We start from the raw sequence: 25,302 nt of genomic DNA on the forward strand, positions 1-25,302 counted from the left end.
TGTCCGTTTTTGTTTTCTGGTTTTTGCTTTTAGAACCTGCTATGTTTCCTAGTTATTCTTTTTTTTTTTTAAATATTTATTTATTATGTATACAATATTCTGGTGCTAGAAGAGAGCACCAGACCTCATTACAGATGGTTGTGAGCCACCATGTGGTTGCTGGGAATTGAACTCAGGACCTTTGGAAGAGCAGGCAATGCTCTTAACCGCTGAGCCATCTCTGCAGCCCCCTCCTAGTTATTCTTAACCATTTGGAGAGATTTCTTTTACTCCTCGAAAGTCTGTGGAAAGCCAGGTGACAGTTTTTCTGAAAATGACTGTCATGCTGCTTATGAGACTTCTAAACTATGTAATCATCATTTTCTTGACACTTTGACCTTCATAGTACCCCCATATCTTTCTGATGTTGAAGCTGTGGCCTAGATGCTCAGAGGTCTGTTTAGTTTTAAAAGCTTGTGTTTTTCTTAGTGCGTGACGATGACCTAGTGTTACTGGGTTAAAAAGATGTTCACGGTATAACAGTGCATTGGTTATTGAATTCTGGAGTTTGATTGACTGCAGTTTAAACCCTTTTATGTTGCTTGCTTGCAGTGTGTTACTTTGGGCCATCAGTTGGTGCCTCTGTTTCTTCATCCGTAAAGCTAAGATAGTCATCATAGTACATAGTATGAGGATGCCACCAGGGCTTGTGTTTTTATACTCATTAAGTCCCTGGAAAGCTTACCATTAAATAACTCTTTTAGCTGGGCAGTGGCTCAGGCCTTTAATCCCAGCACTCGTGAGGCAGAGGCAGACGGATCTCTGTGAGTTCAAGGCCAGTCTGGTCTATAAAGTGAGTTCCAGGACAGCCAGGACTGTTACACAGAGAAATCCTGTCTCAAAAAACAAATAAAACAACACAAAAAAGAAACTCTTTTTAAGTGTTTTCAGTCATTTCATGTAATGGTTTTCCAACTTGAAATGTTACTCCACTTACATGTTAATATATTTGTACTATTTTGAAACTTGAGCATATTGGTAAACTTCAGAAAACTTATTAAAATTTCAGGTCTCTATAATGGATCATTTTGAGTTGATTTGGATATAGAACTGGTGTCCTTCCTTGTGTTCTTTTAGCCACACATCGCATTCAGATCTCTTTATAGTTTACATATCTGTTTGTAGCAAATTTTTGGTGTTGAAATAGTTTTATTATTGACACATCTTTAGAGATTGTCGGTACCTCTTGCTTTACCCCCAGGAAATTACATCTCATCTTTTCAGAACAGTTTGCCTCTGCCTAGCTGTAATTCATGGGTAGAGTTAGCAGCAGCCACATTTTTTTTTAAATTGAAACATGTTAGTGATTAGGCATTTAGCCTTTAAAGTAAACATGGTCGGTTTTTGTTTTTAAACCTATGGAGATTGATTAGAAGTGTGCATGTGCGCGTGCGTGCCTGTGTGTGCAAGTGTCTGTGTGTGCTTATTGAGAGCACTTGAAGAGAAAATTGCAGCTAGTTAAATAGTAATTTGCATTGAAATGCAGGCCCTGACAGAAAAACCCTTTCCTCTCAGTGTGAAATCCATGAACTTTTTTTTCCTTCCTTATTTCACATTAAAGCGGTTTGTAGTTTCTCTTCCGAGAACTTTCTGATCCCTTGATTGTTAATACTTGACAGGAAGCTAAATTAGTGTAGGAACGCTGTGGGGGTGGACACAGTCAGACAAGTGTTTCTGCTGCATTGTAATTTTGAGACTCTTAAAGCCTACGGTTAAAACACTCAGCTATTATATAGCATTCTTCGAGAGGGATGGAGAGAGGGATGGTTTTGACTCTGTTGGGTGGGAGCAGAATGGAATTACTTTTGATTGCACTCTTGTGAGGAAAAGAATGATTTTAGTCCTTCTTGGTGGTTCAGAGGGCCCTTGTGTATTTTTCTGCATACTGAAGAGAAAGAATCTGTGAAGCTGTTGAGTCCACAGTCTGAATACTTAATTGGACTTGAATTTTATTCTTCTCACTCATTGGTCTAAATAGATGTTTAATAAAATTATGGCTGGTGGAAGAGTCCCTAGAGAAAGTCTTGTATTTCGAGTTAATTTAGAGATATGATTTCTAGCTTCAAACACAGTTTTACACTTACCCTTATGGTTCATGTTGTTTCCCCAGCAAACATTTGTTGCTGTCCGTTACTTTTTAATTTAATTTGACTACCTTTAAATGAAGTAGCAGGGCTGGAGAGATGACTTGGTGGTTAACAGCGCTGGCGACTGTCCTAGTGACCCGAATTTGATTCTCAGCACCCAGATCTGACAGCTCACAACTGCTGTAACTTTAGCTCCAGGGGATTTGACACCTTGTGACCTTCATGGGCTCTTGAGATTGTTTGAAAACACACACACATAGCATACACATAAAGTAAAATTTCCTTTTTTTTTTTTTTTTTTGGTTTTTCGAGACAGGGTTTCTCTGTAGTTTTTGGAGCCTGTCCTGGAACTAGCTCTTGTAGACCAGGCTGGTCTCGAACTCACAGAGATCCGCCTGCCTCTGCCTCCCGAGTGCTGGGATTAAAGGCGTGCGCCACCACCGCCCGGCTGCATAAAGTAAAATTAACACATCATGTTCTCCTAGGTCTTGGTGTTGCATTGGTTTGTGTGACACTTTAGAGATATATTACTACTATGTATTTATTCACAGGGCATTTATTCAGAGCCCATTCTGTCCCAGACAGTATGCTAACTACTCTAAAACACTCAGGCTCTGTTGAAGAATGACTTGTAAATACGTAAATATTATGGAATATGGTCAGCTAGAGGTATATAAATTCAAATATTTTGGAGAAATTATTGCACGTGTTCATCTTCCTGGAAGGGTCTTGGTTAGAGTATTGTATAATATTTAATTTACTACAATCAACATAGCACGAATAATAAAAACCCAGAGACAGATATTGGGGTTCACTCTGAAGATCAGAAAAACAAAGCAACCAGTCACTGGCTCTTACCTCTGTCTCAAACTGAAATGGCATTCCTGCCTCCACAAATCCTCAGAATGAGACTGAACGTAAGATGTGCCTCCTCCTGTCTTATATTACTCTCTAGCTGGGATTAAAGGTATGCATCACCCACTGCCCAGCCTCTATGGCTACCTAATGTGGCTGCTGGGATTAAAGGTGTGTGCCACCACTCCCAGGCCTGTACGACAGACTAGTGGGGCTGCTTTGCACTGACCTCCAGGCGAGCTTTATTTATGAAAACACAAATAATATACCATGATGTGCTAATGAGTTCTACTATATTATGCCCCCCCCTTTTTTTCCAGACAAGGTCTGGTGTGTCACAGGCTGGCCTTGAACTTGCTATGCAGCTGAGGATAACCTAGAATTTTGTTTGTTTTTTTGTTTTGAGATAGAGGGTCTCTCCCCATGGAGTTCAAGGCTGACCTTGAACTCCCAGAGGTCTGCCTGCCACTGCTTCCAGAGTGCTGAGATTAAAGGTGTGCTCTGCGGTGGCCAACCACCTAGAATTTCTTGATCCTCCTACTTCAGCCTCCTGAGTGCAGCATAGCACCACACCCCCCAGTTCAAGCTGAGGATCAAACCTCATGTTAGGCAAGCAGCTCTACCAACTCAGCTACATCCAGAGCCATCATTTTACCTTGTAAATGCCTCTAGCCATTGATTGTCTTAGGTTTAAATGTAAGCTGTTATTCTTTGGCACCATTTTCTTTGAATGGTTATTGAATGTTTAGCTTTCATTTTTTCATATTAATGTTTTCAAACTTTTGAGGTGGTTTACATATTGTGGTGCATGTGTGTACCTGTGTGTGTTCATATATGTGTATACTTACAACAAATGTATTCGTTTTAGTGCAGTTTGCCTGTTATTATTGAAATGCTGATATTAATTGTATTTTGTGTTCATTATACTTTCTGGCCAGAGATAACTATAATTTAATAATAAGCAACATCATTTTCTGTAATGTGATAATAGTATTATATACTTCTTAATAGTTAGTAATAGTTCTTAATAGTACAGACCCCTCATGATCTAGCCCATGTTATTTTAACCTTCATCCACTTTGGGAAGTTCAAATGTAAGGATAACCTCTGGTTTAAATAGTAAAGCTATTTGGAAGAGAAAACATCTGAGACCTCCCAAGTGTGAAGCAGTTTTTCACATTTTGGTAAAGAAGGCAGTGCAGATGAGCAAGTAGTATGTAGAAAGGAACAGAAAAGTATCTACTAGAGTGTTTTAACCTTCCACTGCTTACGGTAGGGCAGTGATTAGGGAAGCAGCATCAGACTTGTAAGGGACAGTGAGGATATAAAGTTAACCAACTATATTTTAGTTAAAAAATAGTGGGGTAATCATTTTAAATTCATAGAAAAGTTTAAAAACAATACAGAGCGTCCATATCTGCTTCTCATCTATTTTTTAAATGTTAGCTTCTTCCATAGCCATGGTGCATCTAAGATTTTAGCAGTGGTATGATATTCTCTACTAACCTACAGACTTTGATGATCACAAAATTTCAGCTCACCTTCCTCCTCTATGCAGAATCCAGTCCAGAATCCAGATTGCAGTTAAACTGTGTAATTAAAAAAAAAAAAAAAAAAAACAAGGTCTCCTTATGTAGCCCTTGTTCGCCTGGAACTTGAGCTTCAAAATTGTCAGGAATTTTGGCTTGAGTGTGTAAGTTTTGAGCTTCTCTTTCATATTAAGGTGGGAGCGATGGCACGTGGCTATCACCCCTGAATTCAGAAGGTGGTGACAGGAGGAGGAGGAAATTTAAGGTGATCCTTAGCTACACAATGAACTCAAGGCCAACCTGGGCTACATGAAACTCTGCCCCCTCAAATAAAATAAAACAAACTAATCAAACAAACAGTAAAAAGATTGTTCTTCTTTTCAGTTGTATAATTTTTTTTCCTTAAAAATAAGACTGGAGGGGTCTGGAGAGAGGGCTCAGTGGTTAAGAGCACTTGTTGTTCTTGCAGAGGACCCAGGTTCTGTCCCCAGCACCCACATGACAGCTCACAACTGCAGTTCCAGAAGATTCAATACCTGCTTCTGGCCTCCAAGGGTACCAGGTATACAGGTAGGACATATGCAGGTAAAACACTCACACATATAAAATAAAAATAAATACATACTTTTTTGCTGTTTGTTTTGAGACAGTGTCTTACTACATAACCCTGGCTGTTGTGGAACTCATCATGTAGACCAGTTTGGTGTTTGTCTCATAGCGGTCACACCAGGCTAAAGAAATATTTTTTTTTAAAAAAAAAAAGGAGGAAGAAGAATGTAGGGCCAGCTACATGGTTCAGTTGGTTGAAAGTGCTTGCTACACAAGCCCGACAACTTGAATTTGCCCCCTGGAACCCATAGTGGAAAGAGAACCGACTCCTGAAAATTGTCCTCTGACCTCTACACAGATGTGGCACATACACACCTCTGTACACACTGAAATAGCAATAACTAAATAAAGTATTAAAGTTACTCTAAAAAACAAGAGTGGACTGGGAAGTAAGAAGTGGATCATAATAGAGGCAGAAATTTTAGCCTTTAATATGTGTGTAACAATTGCAGTTCTACCCTGCAGGGCTGCATAGCTGGCCATTTGCCTGCCCTTTCATGCACAGTTAATAAAATAACAACTTCCTAGCCTTATTGAGGGAGACGGCTTGTCAGATTCAGAGAATTACTGTAGAAATATTCCTGCTGTAGCCAAGTTCAGTAGTTCAGGGTTACCTGAACATAAAGGCTGCTATGAGATGGGAGCTTGGCAGCCTGTCCTCATTCTGTGGATCAACATGGAAGAGTTCATTTTATAGACAGGAAACCATCAGAATAAGAGGAAGTTGTAAATTGAACTAGTAATTTCTTTTCCTTTTAAAATACTCAAAACAAATTTGCTGTTGATTTAGACATATTGTCAACTCTAAAATTTTTGAAAGTTCTTAATTGTTCTGAGCTGGACATGGCTCCAGAAAATGGTCCCAGGAAGTATGTTGAAAGAGGGAGCCAAGAGAAATAAGTCTGACACCAGGTGTGGTGGTGTATGTCTGGGATCTTAGTCAGTACTGAAATGAGGATCGAGAGTTTGAGGCAGCTTGTGTTACAGAGTGAGAACATGTCTCAAAAAGACAATAAAACCCCTGACAGATGGAAGGAGCAAGTGGGTTCAAACTCACCCAGTGCCCAGTTATGGGCAGTTGCTCTCTGTGCTACATTTTGAAATGGTTCTGGTCACCTGGAACTCAGTCACTTGTCAGTACAATAGCCATCACTTGGAGAAGTGAACGTGAATGGGAGGAACCAGTTTAGGAAATGTTTGAAGCTTTAAACAAAGGGATGTATTATATACACATGTATGTCAATACGTGTAAACACCATTGCCCACAGAGGCCGGAGGAGGGCATCAGGTCCCCTTGAACTGGAGTTAGAGGAGGCGGTGAGCCACCTGGCCTAGGTGCTGACAACCAAACTTGGATCCTCAGTGAGAGCAGTGCTTGCCTTAACTGCTGAGCCCTCTCTCCAGCCCCACAGGTAAAGCTTATCTCCTTGGGCAAATGTTCCCCGAATTCCTGTCACCTCCCCATTACTGTTAGGAGTTTGCCATGCACAGAGAGGATTTCTGAAACCCAGTTTCTTCTATGTCCTGACTTGTGTACATGAGCAGTCGTCCCCTTGCCATAGCCACAGGAGGACTTAAAGGGGAGAAGCTCTTTTTCTAGGAATTTGTCTAAAGCAGTATCATATAGTGTCATTTTGCACTGTGAAAATACTGCCTGGGCAGTTATTTCTAGATATTACTGATTCCATTCCATTTCTCTCTTTGTAGCCCCATTCTGACACGTGTTAGCATCTAATGAAGTTGCCTTAATAGTGACATAGTTAGTGATGAAGGATGCCAGGCTAAGATTGAAAAGTCATATTTTCAGCCAAACATAAAGGCCTATTGTCTATAATCCAGACAATAGTATCAACCTCGTGTGTGTGTGTGTGTGTGGGGTCACACATCAGATATCCTGCATATCAGATATTTATATTATGACTCATAACTGACAAAAATTACAGCAATGAAAATTTTATGGTTATGAGGAACTGTATTATAGGGTTACAGCATTAGGGAGGTTAGAACCACTGCTATAATTCCATCCGATGGATGGTAGACGAAGGAGAATCAGCAGGTAGAGGCCAGCCTTAACTTAGCTACATGAGTCTTTGTCGTAAAACATCAAACAGACTGTCTGAGTGGAAGGTTCAGGTGTTAAAGTTTTTAGGACCTGTGTCCAGACCCTCAGCACCCATGTAAAAAGTTGGATGTGGCAATACTGGTCTGTGATTCCAGCCACAAGGAGGCAGAGACAGGAGGACAGATACTCTTGATGGCCAGCTAATCTAGCAGAATCACTGGGTGTCAGGTTTGTGAGAGGTCTTACCTGGTAGGGGTGGGGAAGGAAAAAGCCACCAAGGAAGACATGGCATTTTACCTTTAGCCTCCACGGGCACACACACACACACACGACAAAGAGCAAAGTTATATTTTTAGGCCTCTTCTCGTGGGTCATGTCTGTAATCTCCAGACTTAGGAGGGGTTCTAGAGGACTGGAATTTGGAATCCAGGCTGTTCCATACCATGGGTTGCATGAAAGATAGCTTGGGCTATCTTTCAAAATAAACTCAAAATAATTTTATTTATTTGAATAAAGTAGTGAATACCAAGAAAGGAAACCACACAAAGGCCCCGTGGGTCAATAATTTTAGAAGCTTCTGTTTTCTGTACTTGGGGAGAAAGGATATGACGGGGTGTAGACAGCCAGTTTTCTCTCTTGTTTTTCTTTAGATGTCCCACAGTACAAAGAGAGCAGTGACAGTCATTGCTTGTTCTCTCTGTTTTGTCCTGTTAGCTTTGATGCTGTTTTCCTACTCCATCTGAACAGGGCTCAGAGTGATTAACAAGCTAGTCCAGACGGAAGTGGAATGCATCCAAGCTCTCTTTTTGTGTCTGCTACTTAGAGAAACTCTATTTGGATGTACACCTTTGCCAGAAGAGGGCATCAGATCCCACTAGAGATGGTTGTGAGCTGCCATGTGGTGGCTGGGAATTGAACTCAGGACCTCTGGAAGAACAACCAGTGCTCTTAACCACCAACCCATCTCTCCAGCCCCAAAACTGTCTTGTTTTAAAGAAAATGATGCCAGGCTGGGCGGTGGTGGCGCACGCCTTTAATCCCAGCACTTGGGAGGCAGAGGCAGGCGGATCTCTGTGAGTTCGAGACCAGCCTGGTCTACAAGAGCTAGTTCCAGGACAGGCTCCAAAACCACAGAGAAACTCTGTCTTGAAAACCAAAAAAAAAAAAGAAAAAAGAAAAAAAATGATGCCAAGAGAATTTATATAGAATAAATGGATGTAGAATTGCTTTGGTTCTGGTCATCTTAACTTTTATAAGATCAAATTTTAAATTAACTAGTGAGGTATGCAGCTTTCTCCAGCTTCCTACAGGCAAGAGTGACTTGAACTAGAGAGAATGATCTGGAATCTTCTCTTTCACATCAGGATGGCATGCGGTTGATCGTTCCAGGCCATGTCCCAGGGTGTCTGTTCCAGGTTCTAGAACTCGTCATCAGAAGCAGATTCAGATCAGTAGAGATTTGGGGTTGATCTGAAGACAGTGCAGGAACAAAAACCTTGGATCCATTTAGCTATGCCGCTTGTTAGGTGGAAGGAGAAATCTGTTAGAAGACAAGTCTAGATTCAGAAATGGCCTCTGACTTGAGTAGTGCTCAGTAGTGTGGGAGGACTCTGAGCCAAACAAAGAGATGAGAAACCCGGATAGTCAGGAGAAGAGTGGAGTGCAGAGTTTTAGTGAAATCTTGTTAAAATTTTTGATGAGATTTTTTTTCTTATGAAACTTTAATATAAACTTTAGAAGAAAACAGGAAAAAGGCTTCGTGATCTTAAGTTAAGCAAAGACTTTAAAAATGTAGAACACAGGAAACAGCTGAAGAAATGGCTCAGTGGTTAAGAACACTTTCTGTTTTTGCTGAGTTCAAGTCCCACTACCTAGTCATGCAGTTGATGCCTCTAACTCCAGCTCCAGGGGATTCAGCATGGTCTTCTGGCTATAGGCAGGAGTGAAGACACACACACACACACACACACACACAATTTAAAAATAAAAAGAAATAAACTGTAAAAGAAAAAGTTGATAAATTGGATTTCATCAATGTTAGAAGTGTTTACTCTTAAAAAGTTTAGTTTCCGGGGCTGGAGAGATGGCTCAGCGGTTAGTTAAGAGCATTGCCTGCTCTTCCAAAGGTCCTGAGTTCAATTCCCAGCAACCACATGGTGGCTCACAACCATCTGTAATGAGGTCTGGTGCCCTCTTCTGGTCAGCAGGCATACACACAGACAGAATATTGTACATATAATAAATAAATAAATTAAAAAAAAGTTTAGTTTCCAATAGGCATGGTGGTGCATGCTTTTTGTCTGAGCACTGGAGGCAAAGGAAGGCAGATCTCTCTGAGTTCAAGGCCAGCCTGGTCTACAAAGTAAATTCCAGGACAGCTAGGGTTGTTACACAGAGAAACCCTGTCTCAGGGGAAAAAAAAAATAGTTCAGTTTCTATTAAGAAAATGAAAAGGAGAACTAGAAAGATGGCTTCACAGTTAAGAGCATTTACTACTTTTCCAGAGGACCAGCGCCCATGTTGAGCAGCTCACAACATCTCAACTTCAGGTTTGGGAACTCTGACACTTCTTCTATCTTTTACAGACACACACATAGCACACACACAAATATATATAAGCTAAAGAAAATAAAGCAAGGAGCAAGCCACAGGAAATACTTGGCACATGTCTATCTGATGTCTAATAAGGGGCTTACATGGAGAGCCTATAAAGAACTGAGGCTCAGTGGTAAGAAGACAAAATATTGGAACAGACATTTAGCAGAGAAGCTATGTAATAGCTAATGCGTATCTGAAAAGATGCTCAGAATTCTTAGCTCTTGGAAAAACGCAGATTAAGCCAGGTGTAATAGCATAAACTTTTAATCGCAGCATGTGGGAGGCAGAGGCAAGCAGATCTCTGTGAGTTCGAGACCAGCCAGGACTACTCAGTGAACTCCAGGAATTGGGGGTACTGTGAGAAGTGCCAAGTGTTGGTGGGAGTACAGCTAGACCTCTGATGTGTTGCTCTAAATGTAAAGTAATGCAGCTGCCTGGGAAAGCAGCTTGGCAGTCAGCTCTGGAAATGTGCTTCCCATATGAACTAGCAGTTCCACTCCAGGTATTTACTTCAGAGAAATAAAACACGTGTTTATACAAACACTTATGCTTGAAGATTCATTGCAGCTTTATGCATAACAACACTAAGTTGGATATAGTCCAAATGTTCATATGCTGGATGGATAAACAACTTGTACTCCATCATTAAAAGAGACTACTAACCAGTAATCAGGAATGAACTACTTACTGATGTAAGTAAAAGCATGAGTGAATCTAAAAACTGGTGTGTTTGGGGCTGGAGAGATGGCACTGACTGGTCTTCTATTCCCAGCACCCACATTTCATCTCATAGCTGCCTGTAACTCCAGTTCCAGGGCCTTCATACTCTCTCCTGGACCCTGTAGGCCCTAGGCACACATATAGTGCACAGACATCATGCAGACAAAACACTCATAAAGTAAGATTTAAAAATCTTAAAATTTGGATGAGAGTCTGTGATTTCTATAGAGTTAGATTCAGATTAGGATTGAGATTAGTTTAGGTGTTAACTTATTTTAGACACATGATTTTTGAAATAACCGTTACTAGGTTGAATTGCAAAGAGTTTAATGGTTATTAAATTAGGTCAAATTTAGACTAATATTCCTTTTTGAGAAGATTTTCATTGATGTGTGTAAGTGTATGTACACACGAGCACACAGGTGCCCGAGGAAATCCAAAAGAGGGCATCAGATCATCCGATAGAGTCGGAGCCATCTCTGCAGCCCCGTAGTATACTTTTGATTCTTTTAATCCTAAAAATTTTAAACTAGTAGATATGTGACTCTTTTGCCTGTATGTAAGTATGTGTGTCAAGTACGTACCTGGTGCACATGGAGATCAGAAGACTATCAGATGCACTGGACCAGAAGTTACAGATGGTTATGAGCTACCATGTGGGTGCTGGGAAATGAACCTGGATCCTCTGGAAGAGCAGCCAGTGCCCTTAATGCTGAGCCATCTCACCAGTCCTGCCCTTTTTTTGTTTTGTTTTGTTTTAAACAGGACACAGGTTGGGTGTGGTGGTGCACACCTTTAAGCCCAGCACTCTGTGGCAGAGGCAAAGGGTCACTGAGTTCAGGGCCTGCCTGGTTTACACAGTTGTTGGGGTTCAGCCTTGACGAAATTCACACATTCCAGGGTAGGAGCATGAGGATTAGAATTATTAAGCAAAAGTAACAGAGATACGAGAGAAATAAGAGACAGAACACAGAGCAACATTGGGAGGGACGTTCAGTGAATACTGAACCTGCCCGTGTTTGTTTTCCACACACTTATATACTTCACTCCAAAGGAGGGGGTGGCAGCAGACCTCATGAGCACAATATAAGGAGTAGCACAAGTATCTGCAGGCAGCTACCTCTGGAACCTCCTGCCATCTCTGCAGGAGCAGGAATAGCAAGATGGAGTGGATCTACCTCTATACCCAAAATACTAATCAACATGCCCTCCTCTACCTTTTTGAGACAAGGTCTCTATAATCAAGACTGGCCTCAGATTCCTTGTCTTAAGTGACCCTTCTGTTTGGTTAGATTGATTTTCTTGAAGTTCAATTAGCCTGTCTCTGCGCTTGCTTTTCATAGTGGTCTTTTGCATGTCCAGTGTCTCTGGGGTGTTGCACTTGTCTACACCTTCAGATACCTGTTTGTTTCCATTTGTTTCGTGCATGTCTCCTGTATATCCTATCAGGGCACAGATATAGCATGCTCTTCTGTACTTATTAACTCTCCTTCCCTTTGCCCTTCCTCCTTCATTCACAACATTTCTCTAGGCTCCCAAGGTCGGAAAATCAACATTGGTACTTAACTTTTCACCCTTATTTCTTTCTCACCTCACAGGACATTCATCCTGTTGTTGCTTCTCAGAACGTAAAGAACACTCTAACCTCTATTTCATGACTAGAGTTTGACTAGTTTAATTGTTTCTCCTTTTCAGCTTTTCTCTTTTCCTCCTTTATTTTTTTATTTGGTGGCATGGGGCTTGAATCTAGAACCTCATGTGTGTGAGATAGGCGCTCAACCACTGAACTATGATGTCTCCAACCACCCCACTTTTTAATAGTTTTTTTGAACTTTTTATTTGAGACAGAAATTTGCAAATTCATGCTGGCCTTGAAGCCTTGAACTTTTGATCATTTTGTTTCTGCCTCTGCCACCAGGCTTTGTTTACTTCTTGGGAGCAGAGGGAATATAGAATCTTATTCTCTAGCTCAGGGTAACCTCAGACTTGATTCTCCTACCTCAGCCTCCTGAGTGCTGGGATTACAGGCAGCACCACCATGGGTTCTCTGATCTTGTCTCTCAGTCAAAAGTCTGTCTTGTTCTTCCTTTTTTACCTCCAGAGTTATTTCTCTTAAAAATCTTCTTTCTCATTTGGTTTAAAAAGAACATCACCTTAGAAAATTTTTTCTTGCTGTTTAAAGTCTAAAATGAAGTAATATTTCTTTTCTTTTGGTTTTTCGAGACAGGATTTCCATGTGGCTTTGGAGCCTGTCCTGGAACTAGCTCTTGTAGACCAGGCTGGCCTCGAACTCAGAGAGATCTGCCTGCCTCTGCCTCCTGAGTGCTGGGATTAAAGGCATGTGCCACCACCGCCCCGCAAAGTAATATTTCTTTAAAATGCAAATTAAATATATCATCTGTGCTCTTATTCTACTCATCTCCCAAATACTCCTCTCCCTGGCCAGGGACTGGTGATTCTTTTATATACATCAGAATTCCTGGTTAATGTCATAGGTTTGGAATCAAATTGTTTGACTCTTTAAGCTATCAAGTAGGTGGCTTTATCAACATTATTTTAGCTCTTTATGCCTCTGTTTCCTGATCTAATAGAGTTTATAATATATGTGCCTAACATGGTTGCTGTTAGGGTTGATGATAGAACGCAGATGAAGTACTTTACCTGGCTCCCAGGATGTTCTCAGCAAGGTAGACTCCTGTTATCGTCATCCCTGAGAGTCCCAGCACATTCAGTCTTTTGGGTGGTTGCTATGATTGTTCCCACATGGGATCGCTCTAGAAAACCAGTTAATCCCTTGTGTAGAGTGTAGGCCTCTTCCTTACTTACTGGAGCTGCTGTGGCCTGACATAAACCACTCTCTTGGCAACCCAACAGCCTTGGCCATCTGGGTCGGGGGTGCCCATTCTCAGTCTTTCTGTCCCTGTAGTCCACGCTTGCTCTTACGGAGCAGCTGAAGTTCTTCTCTTCTCAGTATGTCTCCACTTTACAACAAAGGAAGGGCAGCTGACTAGTCCAGGACCATCAGTGATGAGATCCTTGCCATTATTCGAGACTGTATTTAGAAGCAGACTCTGTCCCTGGTGGACGTTCCAAATACTTTGCTTTTACAATGTTGAAGTTTGTCATCACTCTTCATCTGGGCTTGGATTTTACCTGTCTCTAGGATATCCCACACACACTTATCTTTACCTGTCTCTAGGATATCCCACACACACTTATCTTTACCTGTCTCTAGGATATCCCACGCACACTTACCTTTACCTGTCTCTAGGATATCCCATGCACACTTACCTTTACCTGTCTCTAGGTTATCCCACCGCACACTTACCTTTACCTGTCTCTAGGATATTCCACGCACACCACTCCTTACCTTTGCAAGTATTTACTCATTCTTTAAATTTTTTTTTTTGTTTTTTAATTATGTGTAATTTGTGTGTTTGGGGGGTGGTGTCCTTGAAAGTGCAGAGGCCAGGAGATGTAGTCAGAACTTCTGGAGGTGGGGTTATAGCAGGTTATGAGCTGCTTGATCGGGGTGCTAGAAACCAAACTCTGGTCCTCTGCAGGAATAGCACACACTCTTAACCACTGAGCCCGCCCATCACCCTCGTTCTTAGTTAATCGACCTTATTGCCTCTATTATGAAGACATCTTCTGCCTCTTAAGGCAAGATTGCCTCTCTTTTCTTGTCCTCCACACTTTATTTCTCTGTCACCGCACTTAGTTCATTATATTGTTTATCTTCCGTATTGAATTAAGTGCATCAAGGTTAACAAAACCCCTGTCTTTCCACCCTTCCCTGAGGGACCATTACTGGTTGCTGGCCAAGGGAGAGCCATTTTCTTCACTGATACAGCAACTACTAACTTGTGCACACTGCAGTGGATAGCCCCTTACTCATTCTCTTGCAGGCAACTTAATTAAATTCAGTGGGTCACAGAAGTCAACAGCAACAAAAGACATGACAGTGGGAGAAGGGCTTACTGGCTGGGAAGAAGCAAGGGTTGAGCAGGAATGGGAGGGGAAAGAGAGGATAGTAGGGGGCGAAAATGACCAAATGCATTCTATACATTTATGCATCTATCAGATGAATCAATTTAGAAAAAAAAGAAAAGCATTATTATGTCTTGCTTGAGCAGCATAGCACGTTTTAGGCCAGTCTGAGTACGTGGCTAAGGCACTTAAAAAAAACAAAAACAAAAAACAAGGGCAGGGAGTTAGTTTTATTTTAGAACCTTGTATAGTATCCACGGAGTTTGCTCTATGGTAGGACCTTGTGTAGTATGTTTGAGGCCTTGAGCTTGACTCCAAACACAAAAAGGAAGAAGAAAAGAAAAGAAAAAAGAAACAAGGATGAAGATGTAGGGGAATCCTGTCTTACTTATTTTGTGCCTGGGACCTCAGCTTTTAGCAGGTAGTCTGACAGATCAAGAAATATGTAATGAAGAAGAGGAAGTCGTGCAGAGGAACCAAGGGTGTTTGTTGGTTGTCAGTGAATTGCATATTGAAGTGTTCCTGTAGTTTTAGAAAACAATTCTAACCAATGAAGAAATATAGCTCTAGGGATGGGAAAACAACAGCAAACTGTGTGTGCGAGGCGGTAGTGGGTGGTGACCAGAGTGCAGGGGAGGTGAGTGCTCTTCAGGCTTTTATACACAAGAGCTTTAAGGCCCGTGGCAGGGGCAGCAGCTGGTGGTGCAGCACCAAGGAGCCTTTTGGTCTTAAATATGTACAGCTGTTCTGGACATCATGTTTTAGCTTTAGAAATTCATGGAACTTTGGTGTTCTGTGTTCTTATCTGTATCTAGAACATGAAAATGCTTCTTGTCTGTTCATGTTCTCTTCCAGTAAGAGAGATCTGCAAGACATGTGTCCCTTGTCCTCTGGGCTTTGGCATGCTCTGCATGTCCCAGTGCCCAGATCTGGGAGATAAGGATTGGGGTTTAGTCTAGAATGGCAGCACACCAGCTTTCTGTGACTTGGGGGATTACCCACTAAGAGGTATTGTGTCATGGGACAGAGAAGGGTGAGCTCATCTTGTTCTGATCGACTGGGCAGTTCCTGGAAGGCTGCAGTCAATTGGAGGCACCTCATTACAAGAGTGCTGGGGACCAGTTGGAGAGAGTTCACAGGAGACCCACAGGAATGCTTGAAAGACTGAAAAGGCTGACTGATGAGGAAAGAATATAAATGAAAACCGTATAACTTGGCTGAACCAAGACAGCAGAAGTATACAACTGTATAAATATCTCAAGAATATAAACTTGATTGGGGAGAGTAACTCTTTATGGTGGGGTTTGGGATGGGGAGAAAAAAAATGCAAGAGTAAAATTAAGGCAGCATATTATAAACCAACAGTTCATACTTTATTTCGGGGAATCTTCTTAGACTACTCTACCTTATGGACCTTGTCCCAGCTGAATTTTTTTTTTAAACATTGGAGAATAAGTCTGAGAAATACATTTTTCTTTTTCTTTCTTTCTTTTTTCTTTTCTTTTCTTTCTTTTTTTTTTTTTTTTTTGAGACAGAGTTTCTCTGTAGCTTTGGAGCCTGGCCTGGAACTAGCTCTTGTAGACCAGGTTGGCCTCGAACTCACAGAGATTCGCCTGCCTCTGCCTCCCAAGTGCTGGGATTAAAGGCATGAGCCACCACTGTCCGGCGAAATACATTTTTCTTACATTCTGCCTTGTTTTGTGAAAACCAGTCTGTGATGCTAGAACGCTTGGTTGTTGGCCACTCTCTCCAAATATACCTGAAGTGGACCTTTACATGAGTGTTTTCTTACTTTCTTAGAATAGCATTTTGAGGACTGGAAAGATGGCTCAGTGGTTAAGAGCACTTGCTGCTCTTGAAGAGGACCTGGGTTAGGTTCCCAGCACCTGGCTGATGGCTCACAACATTTATAATTCCAGTTCCAGAGGATCCATGCCCTCTCCTGACCTTCACCAAGCATACATGAGTTGTGCATCCACTCAAACACACGAAATAAATAAATCTTTAGAAAATGTTCCAGTAGCTGGGCGGTGGTGGCGCACGCCTTTAATCCCAGCACTCGGGAGGCAGAGGCAGGCGGATCTCTGTGAGTTCGAGACCAGCCTGGTCTACAAGAGCTAGTTCCGGGACAGGCTCCAAAAACCACAGAGAAACCCTGTCTCGAAAAACCAAAAAAAAAAAAAGAAAATGTTCCAGTAGCATTTTTTAAGATTTATTTTATTTATTATGTATACAGTGTTCTGCTGGTTTGTATGCCTGCACATCAGAGGAGGGCACCAGATCTCATTACAGATGGTTGTGATCCACCATGTGGTTGCTGGGGATTGAACTCAGGACCTCTGGAAGAGCAGCCCGTGCTCTTAACCTCTGAGCCATCTCTCCAGCCCTCCAGTAGCATTTTGAAAGCAGACTGAGTCATTAGTATGTATTAATTAATTGTAGGGACAGTAATGTGTTTGATCCTTCAGATACATTGTATAAAAAAATCCTCTTGCTTAGCACTTTGGAAATGATTGAATAAAATTTCTAGTTATCCTATGACTATAGACATGAAACTTTTAAATCAGAGTTAAAATAAGAGCCAGGAATGATTGGGAAGTGGAGAACAGAGGATGATAAGTTTCAGGCTAGCCTGTACTACATATTGAGAGCTTGATTAACCCATGAGAGGGAAGAATTGAAATGAGAAATCTTTGCATAATTTTGTGAGCTTTCTAGCTCTCTTCCCAGAAAAGGCGATAGTAGAATGGGAAGAAAATAATTCTTATACTTTTTTTGATTTATTGTAGGAATGTATTCATATTTACAAGAGGCAGCTACGTAACTTTAAGCCCTTAGGACTGACAGTAGCGGCACAAGGCTGTAAAGCAGAGCTTTTGGGAGCTGGGGCAAAAGTGTTGGGAGTTCAAGGCAGCTGTGTGGAGAGATGCTGTGTTATAAGGAGGGGGCTGCTTGTTGGTTCCTGGCTGCTTTGCCTCGAAAAAAATCACACAGAAACTGTATTAATTAAATCACTGCTTAGCCCATTAGCTCTGGCTTCTTATTGGCTAACTCTTACATATTAATTTAACCCATTTCTATTAATCTGTATATCATCACATGGCTGTGGCTTACTGGCTAAAGTTCCATCTGGCTCTGGCGGGGCTATATGGCTTCTCTCTGACTCCATCTCCTTTCTCCCAGCATTCTGTTTAGTTTTCTCTGCCTAGCTCTGTTCCCCTATAGCTCTGCTATAGGTCCAAAGCAGTTCCTTTATTTATCAGTGATATTCACAGCATACAGAGGGGAATCCCACATCAGTCCTGTCTGAAAGCCAGGTATCTGTGGGCTTTGCCCCTGAAGGTCAGATAATTTACACATTTATCTTTTCTGCAACTACTTGGCTCTGCCTTGCTGTGCAAAAACTGGGTGATAGACTGGCTATGTGAATGAATGAACTTGACCATCTTCGTTCTGTTTGTGTTTACAAAAAGATCAAACAAGTGAATCTGGTCTACAAATAAAAGTTTACTGACTCCTGCTTTAGTCTCTTGCATTTGAGAGCATAGTCTCTAGTACTGACAACGTAAGGATTACCTGTAAGCCTATTAGAACATGGGGAACCTTGGGCTGCCTGCTTTACAGTTGAGGCAGTGCTTTTGAAACATTGACATGTGTAGAACTCAATCGAGGAGCTTATAAGAGGGTACAGACCCTGACAGCCCAGGGCTGGACACCTAATTTACAGTGGAAGGCAAAGGTGGCAAAGACACACTGTGACTCCCCAGGGAACTGCCACTCTCACTGCTTTACTGTTATGTAAACAGAGCAGGCAGTGGTGGTGCAGCACTCGGGAGGCAGAGGCAGGCGGATCTCTGTGAGTTCGAGGCCAACCTGCTCTACAAGAGCTGGTTCCAGGACAAGCTCCAAAGCTACAGAGAAACCCTGTCTCGAAAAACAAGGAACAACAACAACAAAAAACCCATATGTAAACAGATTATTATAATGCAGACTAATAAGTGCTGTAATAGAGATATCTTTGTTGTGTGAGTATCACAAAGGAGGTGATTGATTCTGTCTAGCATGGTAGAGGCCATGGTGAAGCCTGGGAGCTGGGCTAGAAAAGGGCATCAGCTTAGGTTGAGCCTTGATGCTCAATAGAGGTGCCGAGCTATTGAGATAAACTTATTCATAGTAGGGACAGGTTATATTAGGAGTTACTTGGTTTAATAGCCAAGTAGCTGATTACAGAATTGAAGAGCCACTAAAATCAAAATGAATAGAAATAAAACTTCAATATATTTTATCTTAACTTCTTTATGCCATTTCATTATTTGGAAAAAGGTAACTTAAACCCAGCAAGGTGGTGTTTGTCTGTAATCCCAGCACTGGAAGGTGGGAAAGTTCAGAGTCATCCTTGACTGTGTAGTGAGTGAGGCCAAGCTGGGCTACATGAGACCTTATCTCCAAAAGAAAAAGAAAAGAAAACCCAAAAAGATAATTTGCCTATTCTCCACTGCCCTGTTAAAGAAAATAGGTCCCCCATATTAAATGTTTTCCTGAAATAGGAACATTTTATTAGTCTTTGTTTTATTAAAAACAATGGAAAACTGGGGCTGGAGAGATGGCTCAGTGGTTAAGAGTGTGTCATGTTTTTTCAGAGGATCTGAGTTCAGTCTCCAGTACCTATATTGGGTAGCTCACAGCTGCCTTTACTCCAGCTCCACAGGATCTGACCTCCTCTTCTGGCTTTTGCAGGCACCTGAACTTAAGTAAAATATTTAAAAAAAATAATTTGATAAACCAGGCATAGTGGCACACATCTAAATTGCAGGGCTTGGGAAGTAAAGGCAAGATCAGGAGGTCAAGACCATCTTTGGCTACTGCTGAGTTTAGGGCCACTCTGAGCTCTATGAGATTCTATCAGCAGTTCTCAGCCTGTGTGTGTATGTCCATGGACACCAGAAGAAGGTGCAGGATCCCCTGAATCTGGAGTTAGAAGTGGTTGCGAGCTGCCCAGTGCGGGTGCTTGAAACCGAAGTTAGGTCCTCTGCAAGGGCAGCAGTCATTCTTAAATAAATGAGGAACATCTCCAACTACCCTTTTAAAATCATTTCACAACTATATAATGCCATTTCTAAGATTGGGTTTGTATTGTATGAACAGTGTTGTGCTTGCTTTTTCATTTAATGTCTGTTTGTGAGCATTTCCCAATCTGGTGTTTTTGTTACTTAAAAGTTTCATTTTTAAATTATCATATAACGTTCTATCATGAGGATCTTTAATAGTTTACATAACTATTCCCTTGTTTGTAGATCCTTTAAACTGATTCCAATTGCTGGTTGACCCATGTTTTGGCTCATGTACTTGGCAAGTTCATCACCATGTGTTAAAATACATGCATATACTTACTCATTTTTAATTATAAAAGTCTGCCAACTTATTTGATCTGCTGGCCTCCAGTCCTTCTGTTCTGGTTTGTTTAGCAATCTGTATTTTCTCCCTTGGTTTCCCTTAGCAGAAAGATAGGAGAATGGTCACTAAAAATGTGGACTCTGGAACCAGACTGTCTGCTACTTTTTGTGAGTAACTGGGAAAACATACCTTGCTCTTTATGTCCTGGACTGTAAAATCAGGATGAATAGTTCAGCATCTGTGTCTAAAGAGAACTATGTCTGTGTTGTGAGTTTGGAAGTGCTGATAGTGGTTTATGCCATTGTTGAGACGGTCTCTTCCCGTTTACTAGTCAGTAACCTGTTTTCATTTGCTTTCTGGTAGCTCTTATATGTATACCCATAACGTCCCGTTTGCTACATCTGGTCCCTGAATGTCTTTGAGAATTATGAACTGACATTAGTACCCTTCCATTACTTATAGGAGCAGATTTTACAGCTTCTCACTCCCCTTTTGGTCTTGAACTCATGATCCTCCTGCCTTAGCCTCCCAAGTGCTGGGATTACAGGCATGCACCACTGCACCTAGCCAGATTTTTAAATTTTAGCAATATTTAAAATTTAAGAAATTGTCATTTTTTAAAATGTGTATTTGGGTTTTGCCTGCACGAATGTCTGTGTGAGGATGTCAGATCCCTTGGAACAGGAGTTACAGACAGTTGTGAGCTGCCATGTGGGTGCTGGGAATTGAACCCAGGTCCTTTGGAAGCACAGCCAATGTGGCCCGCCCTTTTAACAGCTGAGCCATCTCTCCAGCCCCAATATTGTTGTCTTTTATCATATCTTGGAACTGTGTACATGGGTGCAAAGGAGGTAACTGCATAGGCAGGCAGATCAGGTTCTAAAGCTCTTCTTCTTTCCAGCTGAGTATGGAGTCGTCTCCATGCCTCTGCTGTGCATCTCAGTTCTCGCCACATTCCTCCCACGCTGTGTCCCAGCCCCATTAAGCTGCAGCTAGGCATGAGGCTATGATGAGGCTCTTTAAATCTGTACCCCCGCCCACCCCTACTGGAAGACAGCGTTTGAAGTGCTGGAGCTTCTGGGGAGTGACATGCTTGTAGGCGGATGAGGTTGTCCTTGTGGAGTTAGAGCAGCTTCCGCATGATGGAGTTTCTGTTGGAAAGCCTAGTCAGAGGTGACCAACACTCAGTTACTCTCAGTATTTTACTGCATGTTGTAGCTCCTCTGTTGCTGGTTGTTTTTTCCCCCCGGGGGGCGAGGGGTTGTGGAATCTCTTTCAGAAACAGAAACTTACTGCACGTGCTCTTTTTCTTTATAGGAGGACCCTGCTATACCAGAACATATGCATCTTCCATGCTTGGTCTCATCTTACACTAGAGACGTTCAGGGATGATACATTCTTGGCTTGTATTTCTTCACCTCAGAATTCAACCGCTTCAATGCAGAATCCTGACTCTTTGTTTACTGGGACACACATAACCTCAATGAACACCTTCTGGACTGGTCCTTTCTGGTGACTGGCTTTTTTTTTTCTTGTACAAGTTAGAAGACAAGTGAAAGGAGTAAAAGTTACCTGCTTTGGTGAACGACTTGGCTCTCAGAACATGGGCCCTCGTTTAAAGGTAAGTCTTGCTAAGTGCACTGTGTCAGAAACATAGGCAAGCCCCTTCCTACATGTCAGCTGATTGGAGAAGAGTAGATTCACATTGTACAGTGCTTTTATTGGCAGCAACTGGCCAGGACAAACACAGGTTCTTTCATTGCAATCTTAATTACTAATGTTTACTCTCAGATCACACATTATACATCATGGAGTAAGCTTTCTTTCTTAGAGAAACACACACACACACACAGTAGTCAAACATTACAGAGTTAGGTGTAACTTGCTCTTTATGAAGTTCAAGTGAGAGATTTGTACTCTCCTCTCAGTGCCTTTCTGGGTGGGTTTTTTTTTTTTTTTTGGTTTTTCGAGACAGGGTTTCTCTGTAGCTTTTTGGTGCCTGTCCCGGAACTAGCTCTTGTAGACCAGGCTGGTCTCGAACTCACAGAGATCCGCCTGCCTCTGCCTCCCGAGTGCTGGGATTAAAGGCGTGCGCCACCACTGCCTGGCCTTTCTGGGTGTTTATAAACTCCTGTATTTCCTAGTAAGACTCAAATCCACATAAGTATTGCCATAGTCTAATTTACTGAGATAAATTTCTGGGGTCGTACCCTTCCTACTTGAGGAATAAGTTATGTATCAGACCGTGCTGGTTGGTGGTGCTGGACACCATGCCCACCAAGGTACAGTCATCCTCCATCCACAAAACGGAGTTAATTGCTGCTGGTAAAATTGGGGAGTTTCTTAGGCAGGCCACAGATTAGAAACCCACTGTTGTACAACATGGACTAACAGGACAGGGCACAGCCTGATCTCAACACTGAGGCAATAGATTGCCCTGAAACTCAGCTACTGGGGTGTCAAACGTGGACCAGTGACCCGATCCTCAGCCTCTGCAGTAGGAGATGCAGGGAAGAAGGGTGACAGTGAGCTTTGACTGGCTCTCCTAGAGCCATTTTTAATATAAAGAAATTAATTATTCATTTTTGAAAATGACAGTTTTATTTACAACTGATCTTCAAAAATGGGCTAAAATTTATTGGATCTTGCAAACTTTGGAATACGTGTGTCTGTCACCGTTTTAGCATTTCCTGAAGATAGGTATTTTCAAGCATTTCCTCCCTTTCCTGTGAGCTACAGTGCTCTAGTATTAAAGTGCTCTAGGATCCTGCAGTCAGCAAGTGCTATTTCTCTGCTAAGTATCGGCACTGCATTCCACTTTGTGCTGTCTTGCATTATTTTTACTTCAAAAGATAACAAAAAAGCTGTAGGAGTTTGTAGTTCTAATTTTAACTTTGCTGTGAGATTCATTACAGTTAGATTGAGTGACCTTCTCTCTCTCTCTCTCTCTCTCTCTCTCTCTCTCTCTCTCTAATTATTTATTTGTATTCTTAAATCTTTTCCCCCCAAATACTTGGCTCTTTCTGTGTCTTCATTCTTTTTCATGATTCAGCATTACAGGTTCCAAGTTGGGTGCTTCAGTTGTGGACCTGAAACTCAAACCACTGTGGGAGGGTCGCGGCTTTGCATTTCTTCCTTCCTTCTTCTTCTTTTTGTTTTTTTTTTTTTTGTTTTGTTTTTTGTTTTTCAAGTTAGAATTTCTCTGTGTAGCCTTAGCTGTCCTGGAACTCGCTCTGTAGACCAGGCTGGCCTTAAACTCACAGGGATCCACCTGCCTTTGCCTCCTGAGTGCTGGGATTAAAGGTGTGCACCACCATTGCGTGACTGAAAGTTTATTTATTATGTATACAGTATTCTGTCTACATATATCCTATAGGCCAGGAGAGGGCACCAGATCTCATTACAGATGGTTGTGAGCCACCATGTGGTTGCTGGGAATTGAACTCAGGACCTCTGGAAGAACAGTCAGTGCTCTTAACCTCTGAGCCACCTCTCCAGCCTGAAAGTTTATTTTTCTAAGCCTAGTCTTTTTGTTGTTTGTTTGCTTTACCTGTGAAATGAGAATAATAGCGTTTATGTTGTGATTGCAGTAAGGGTACTTAGCATAAGATATGTAAAGCCCATTGGGCAATGGCTAGTCTGAGTACTTAGTACTGGAGAAGCCCTCATTCACTGGGACACGTCCAACCTTTCAGTATTGACACAACCTGGTCATTTACAAAGATCATACTCTAGAACTTTTTAATTGAGTTACCAATAAAGAAAATCTCATAATGCTTAAGTAAATTAAAGTTTTAGTGTTGGGGCAAATTCAGAGCTATCCTGGGCTACATGTGTCCCACAAGCTGCAGGCTATACATGAGTTATTTAACGGTTCTCTTGTTACTCCCTGAGCTCAGAGTGTCAATTTGTAAGACCTTATAAGGGCAAGGATACTGTAGAGAGGAATGTCAGCTAGCTCAGGGGAGTAAGTTGTGTTGGGCACTGTGCTTACCTGTGTTAGAGTGGAAAGGTTCCAGGGTCGTGCGCGTAGAGTGGGAGCAGCAGAAAATGGAGGGTGCCGTGGACACGGACTGCTGTAGAAAAGTAACAGGCGTGCGCACTCATATGTGTGTGTGTGTGCGTGTGTGTGTGTGTGTGTGTGTGAGAGAGAGAGAGAGAGAGAGAGAGAGAGAGAGAGAGAGAGAGAGTGAGCGAGCCACGGCCCTCCTGTGAACATCTGGTAGACGTGCCGAGCTGAGTTAAATTAGTAATTTGGGATCTAAAGGAGCCTCAATGAATATATTGGTTCAAGTGAATAGACTGGTAATTAAATCTATGCTTTAAAACTGTATTTGGTGCCGGGCGGTGGTGGCGCACGCCTTTAATCTCAGCACTTGGGAGGCAGAGGCAGGCGGATCTCTGTGAGTTCGAGACCAGCCTGGTCTACAAGAGCTAGTTCCAGGACAGGCTCCAAAACCACAGAGAAACCCTGTCTCGAAAAACCAAAAAAAAAAAAAAAAAAAAAAAAAAAAGAATGTAAATGCCATAGAAGAAAAATTTCAAAGTTAAGCACAAATTCAAAGGTAGGAAGAGTTTCTAAATTGAAAATTGGAGATCTTATGCCTAAGGTTGAGATCAGGAGACAGTTCATGGATGAAAATTGAAAATGAGGGGAGGAGGCGGAAATTGTTTCAAAAATAAATAAATAAAAAGATTTAAAAAAAGGAAAAATAAGGAAACAACTGCATTTCAAAAAAGAAAATTGAAAATGAGAGGAAAGATAGACAGTGGACATTATTGATTAAATATGTATACATAATACATTTTGATTATATTTGCAGGAGCATGGTCACTTTACCAGTGACTATGTCACTGATGAAAATATCTCCTGAAATATTATCTATTAACTACCTTTAAATCCTCAGGAAGGGGTCAGGCCTTCTGAGTTCATCTCCTCTCCGTGATAGGATCTTCACGGGCTCCATCTTATGCAGGTTCTGTGAGTTCCAAAGGGCAATGGCCGTGTGATGTCTGGAAGACAGCATCCCACCCCTTCCTCTCTCTTTGGTTCTTAAATTCTTTGGATTTCTCTTCTGCAGTGCTCCTTGAGCCTTGACTAGGGTGATAAATGTCCCATTTATTGTTGAGCATTCAGGTCATTGTTCTTACCAGTTTGACCAGCTCTGAGTGTGTTCTTACCCCTGCCCACAGCAAACCGAAAGTTCTCTTAATAACCACAGGTGTCAACAGCAGTAACCTGTGAATATAAACATAGTTCTTTAGAAGGCAATTTAACAGACACATCGTGTCTATTTAGCTCAACAACACAGTAGCTTCTCTGCTGGGGTCTGTGACCTCAATCATGGGTTTCTGACCAAGTTTACTATACCAGGAGATGACTTTTGAAAAAGCACGGAGACAGGACATTTCAGGGTGT

General features: G+C 41.8%; 1 protein-coding gene across 6 annotated transcripts in view; it reads left to right on the top strand.

The window, feature by feature from the left end:
* The window catches only part of Arel1 (apoptosis resistant E3 ubiquitin protein ligase 1), a 52,907-nt gene that overhangs the window by 975 nt on the left and 26,630 nt on the right, over positions 1-25,302 (top strand). For 3 of the 6 annotated variants that reach the window (XM_057782418.1, XM_057782423.1, XM_057782424.1), the window contains exon 2: positions 21,201-21,504. The gene's annotated coding sequence lies outside the window, so the exon portion shown is untranslated. Of the gene's footprint in view, positions 1-4,979; positions 5,081-19,986; positions 20,051-21,200; positions 21,505-25,302 lie in introns of all 6 variants that reach the window. The other 3 variants (XM_057782420.1, XM_057782419.1, XM_057782422.1) reach the window with 3 other exon arrangements.

The sequence above is a fragment of the Chionomys nivalis genome, chromosome 10, assembly GCF_950005125.1.
Source record: "Chionomys nivalis chromosome 10, mChiNiv1.1, whole genome shotgun sequence".
In the NCBI taxonomy this organism is placed as follows: domain Eukaryota; kingdom Metazoa; phylum Chordata; class Mammalia; order Rodentia; family Cricetidae; genus Chionomys; species Chionomys nivalis.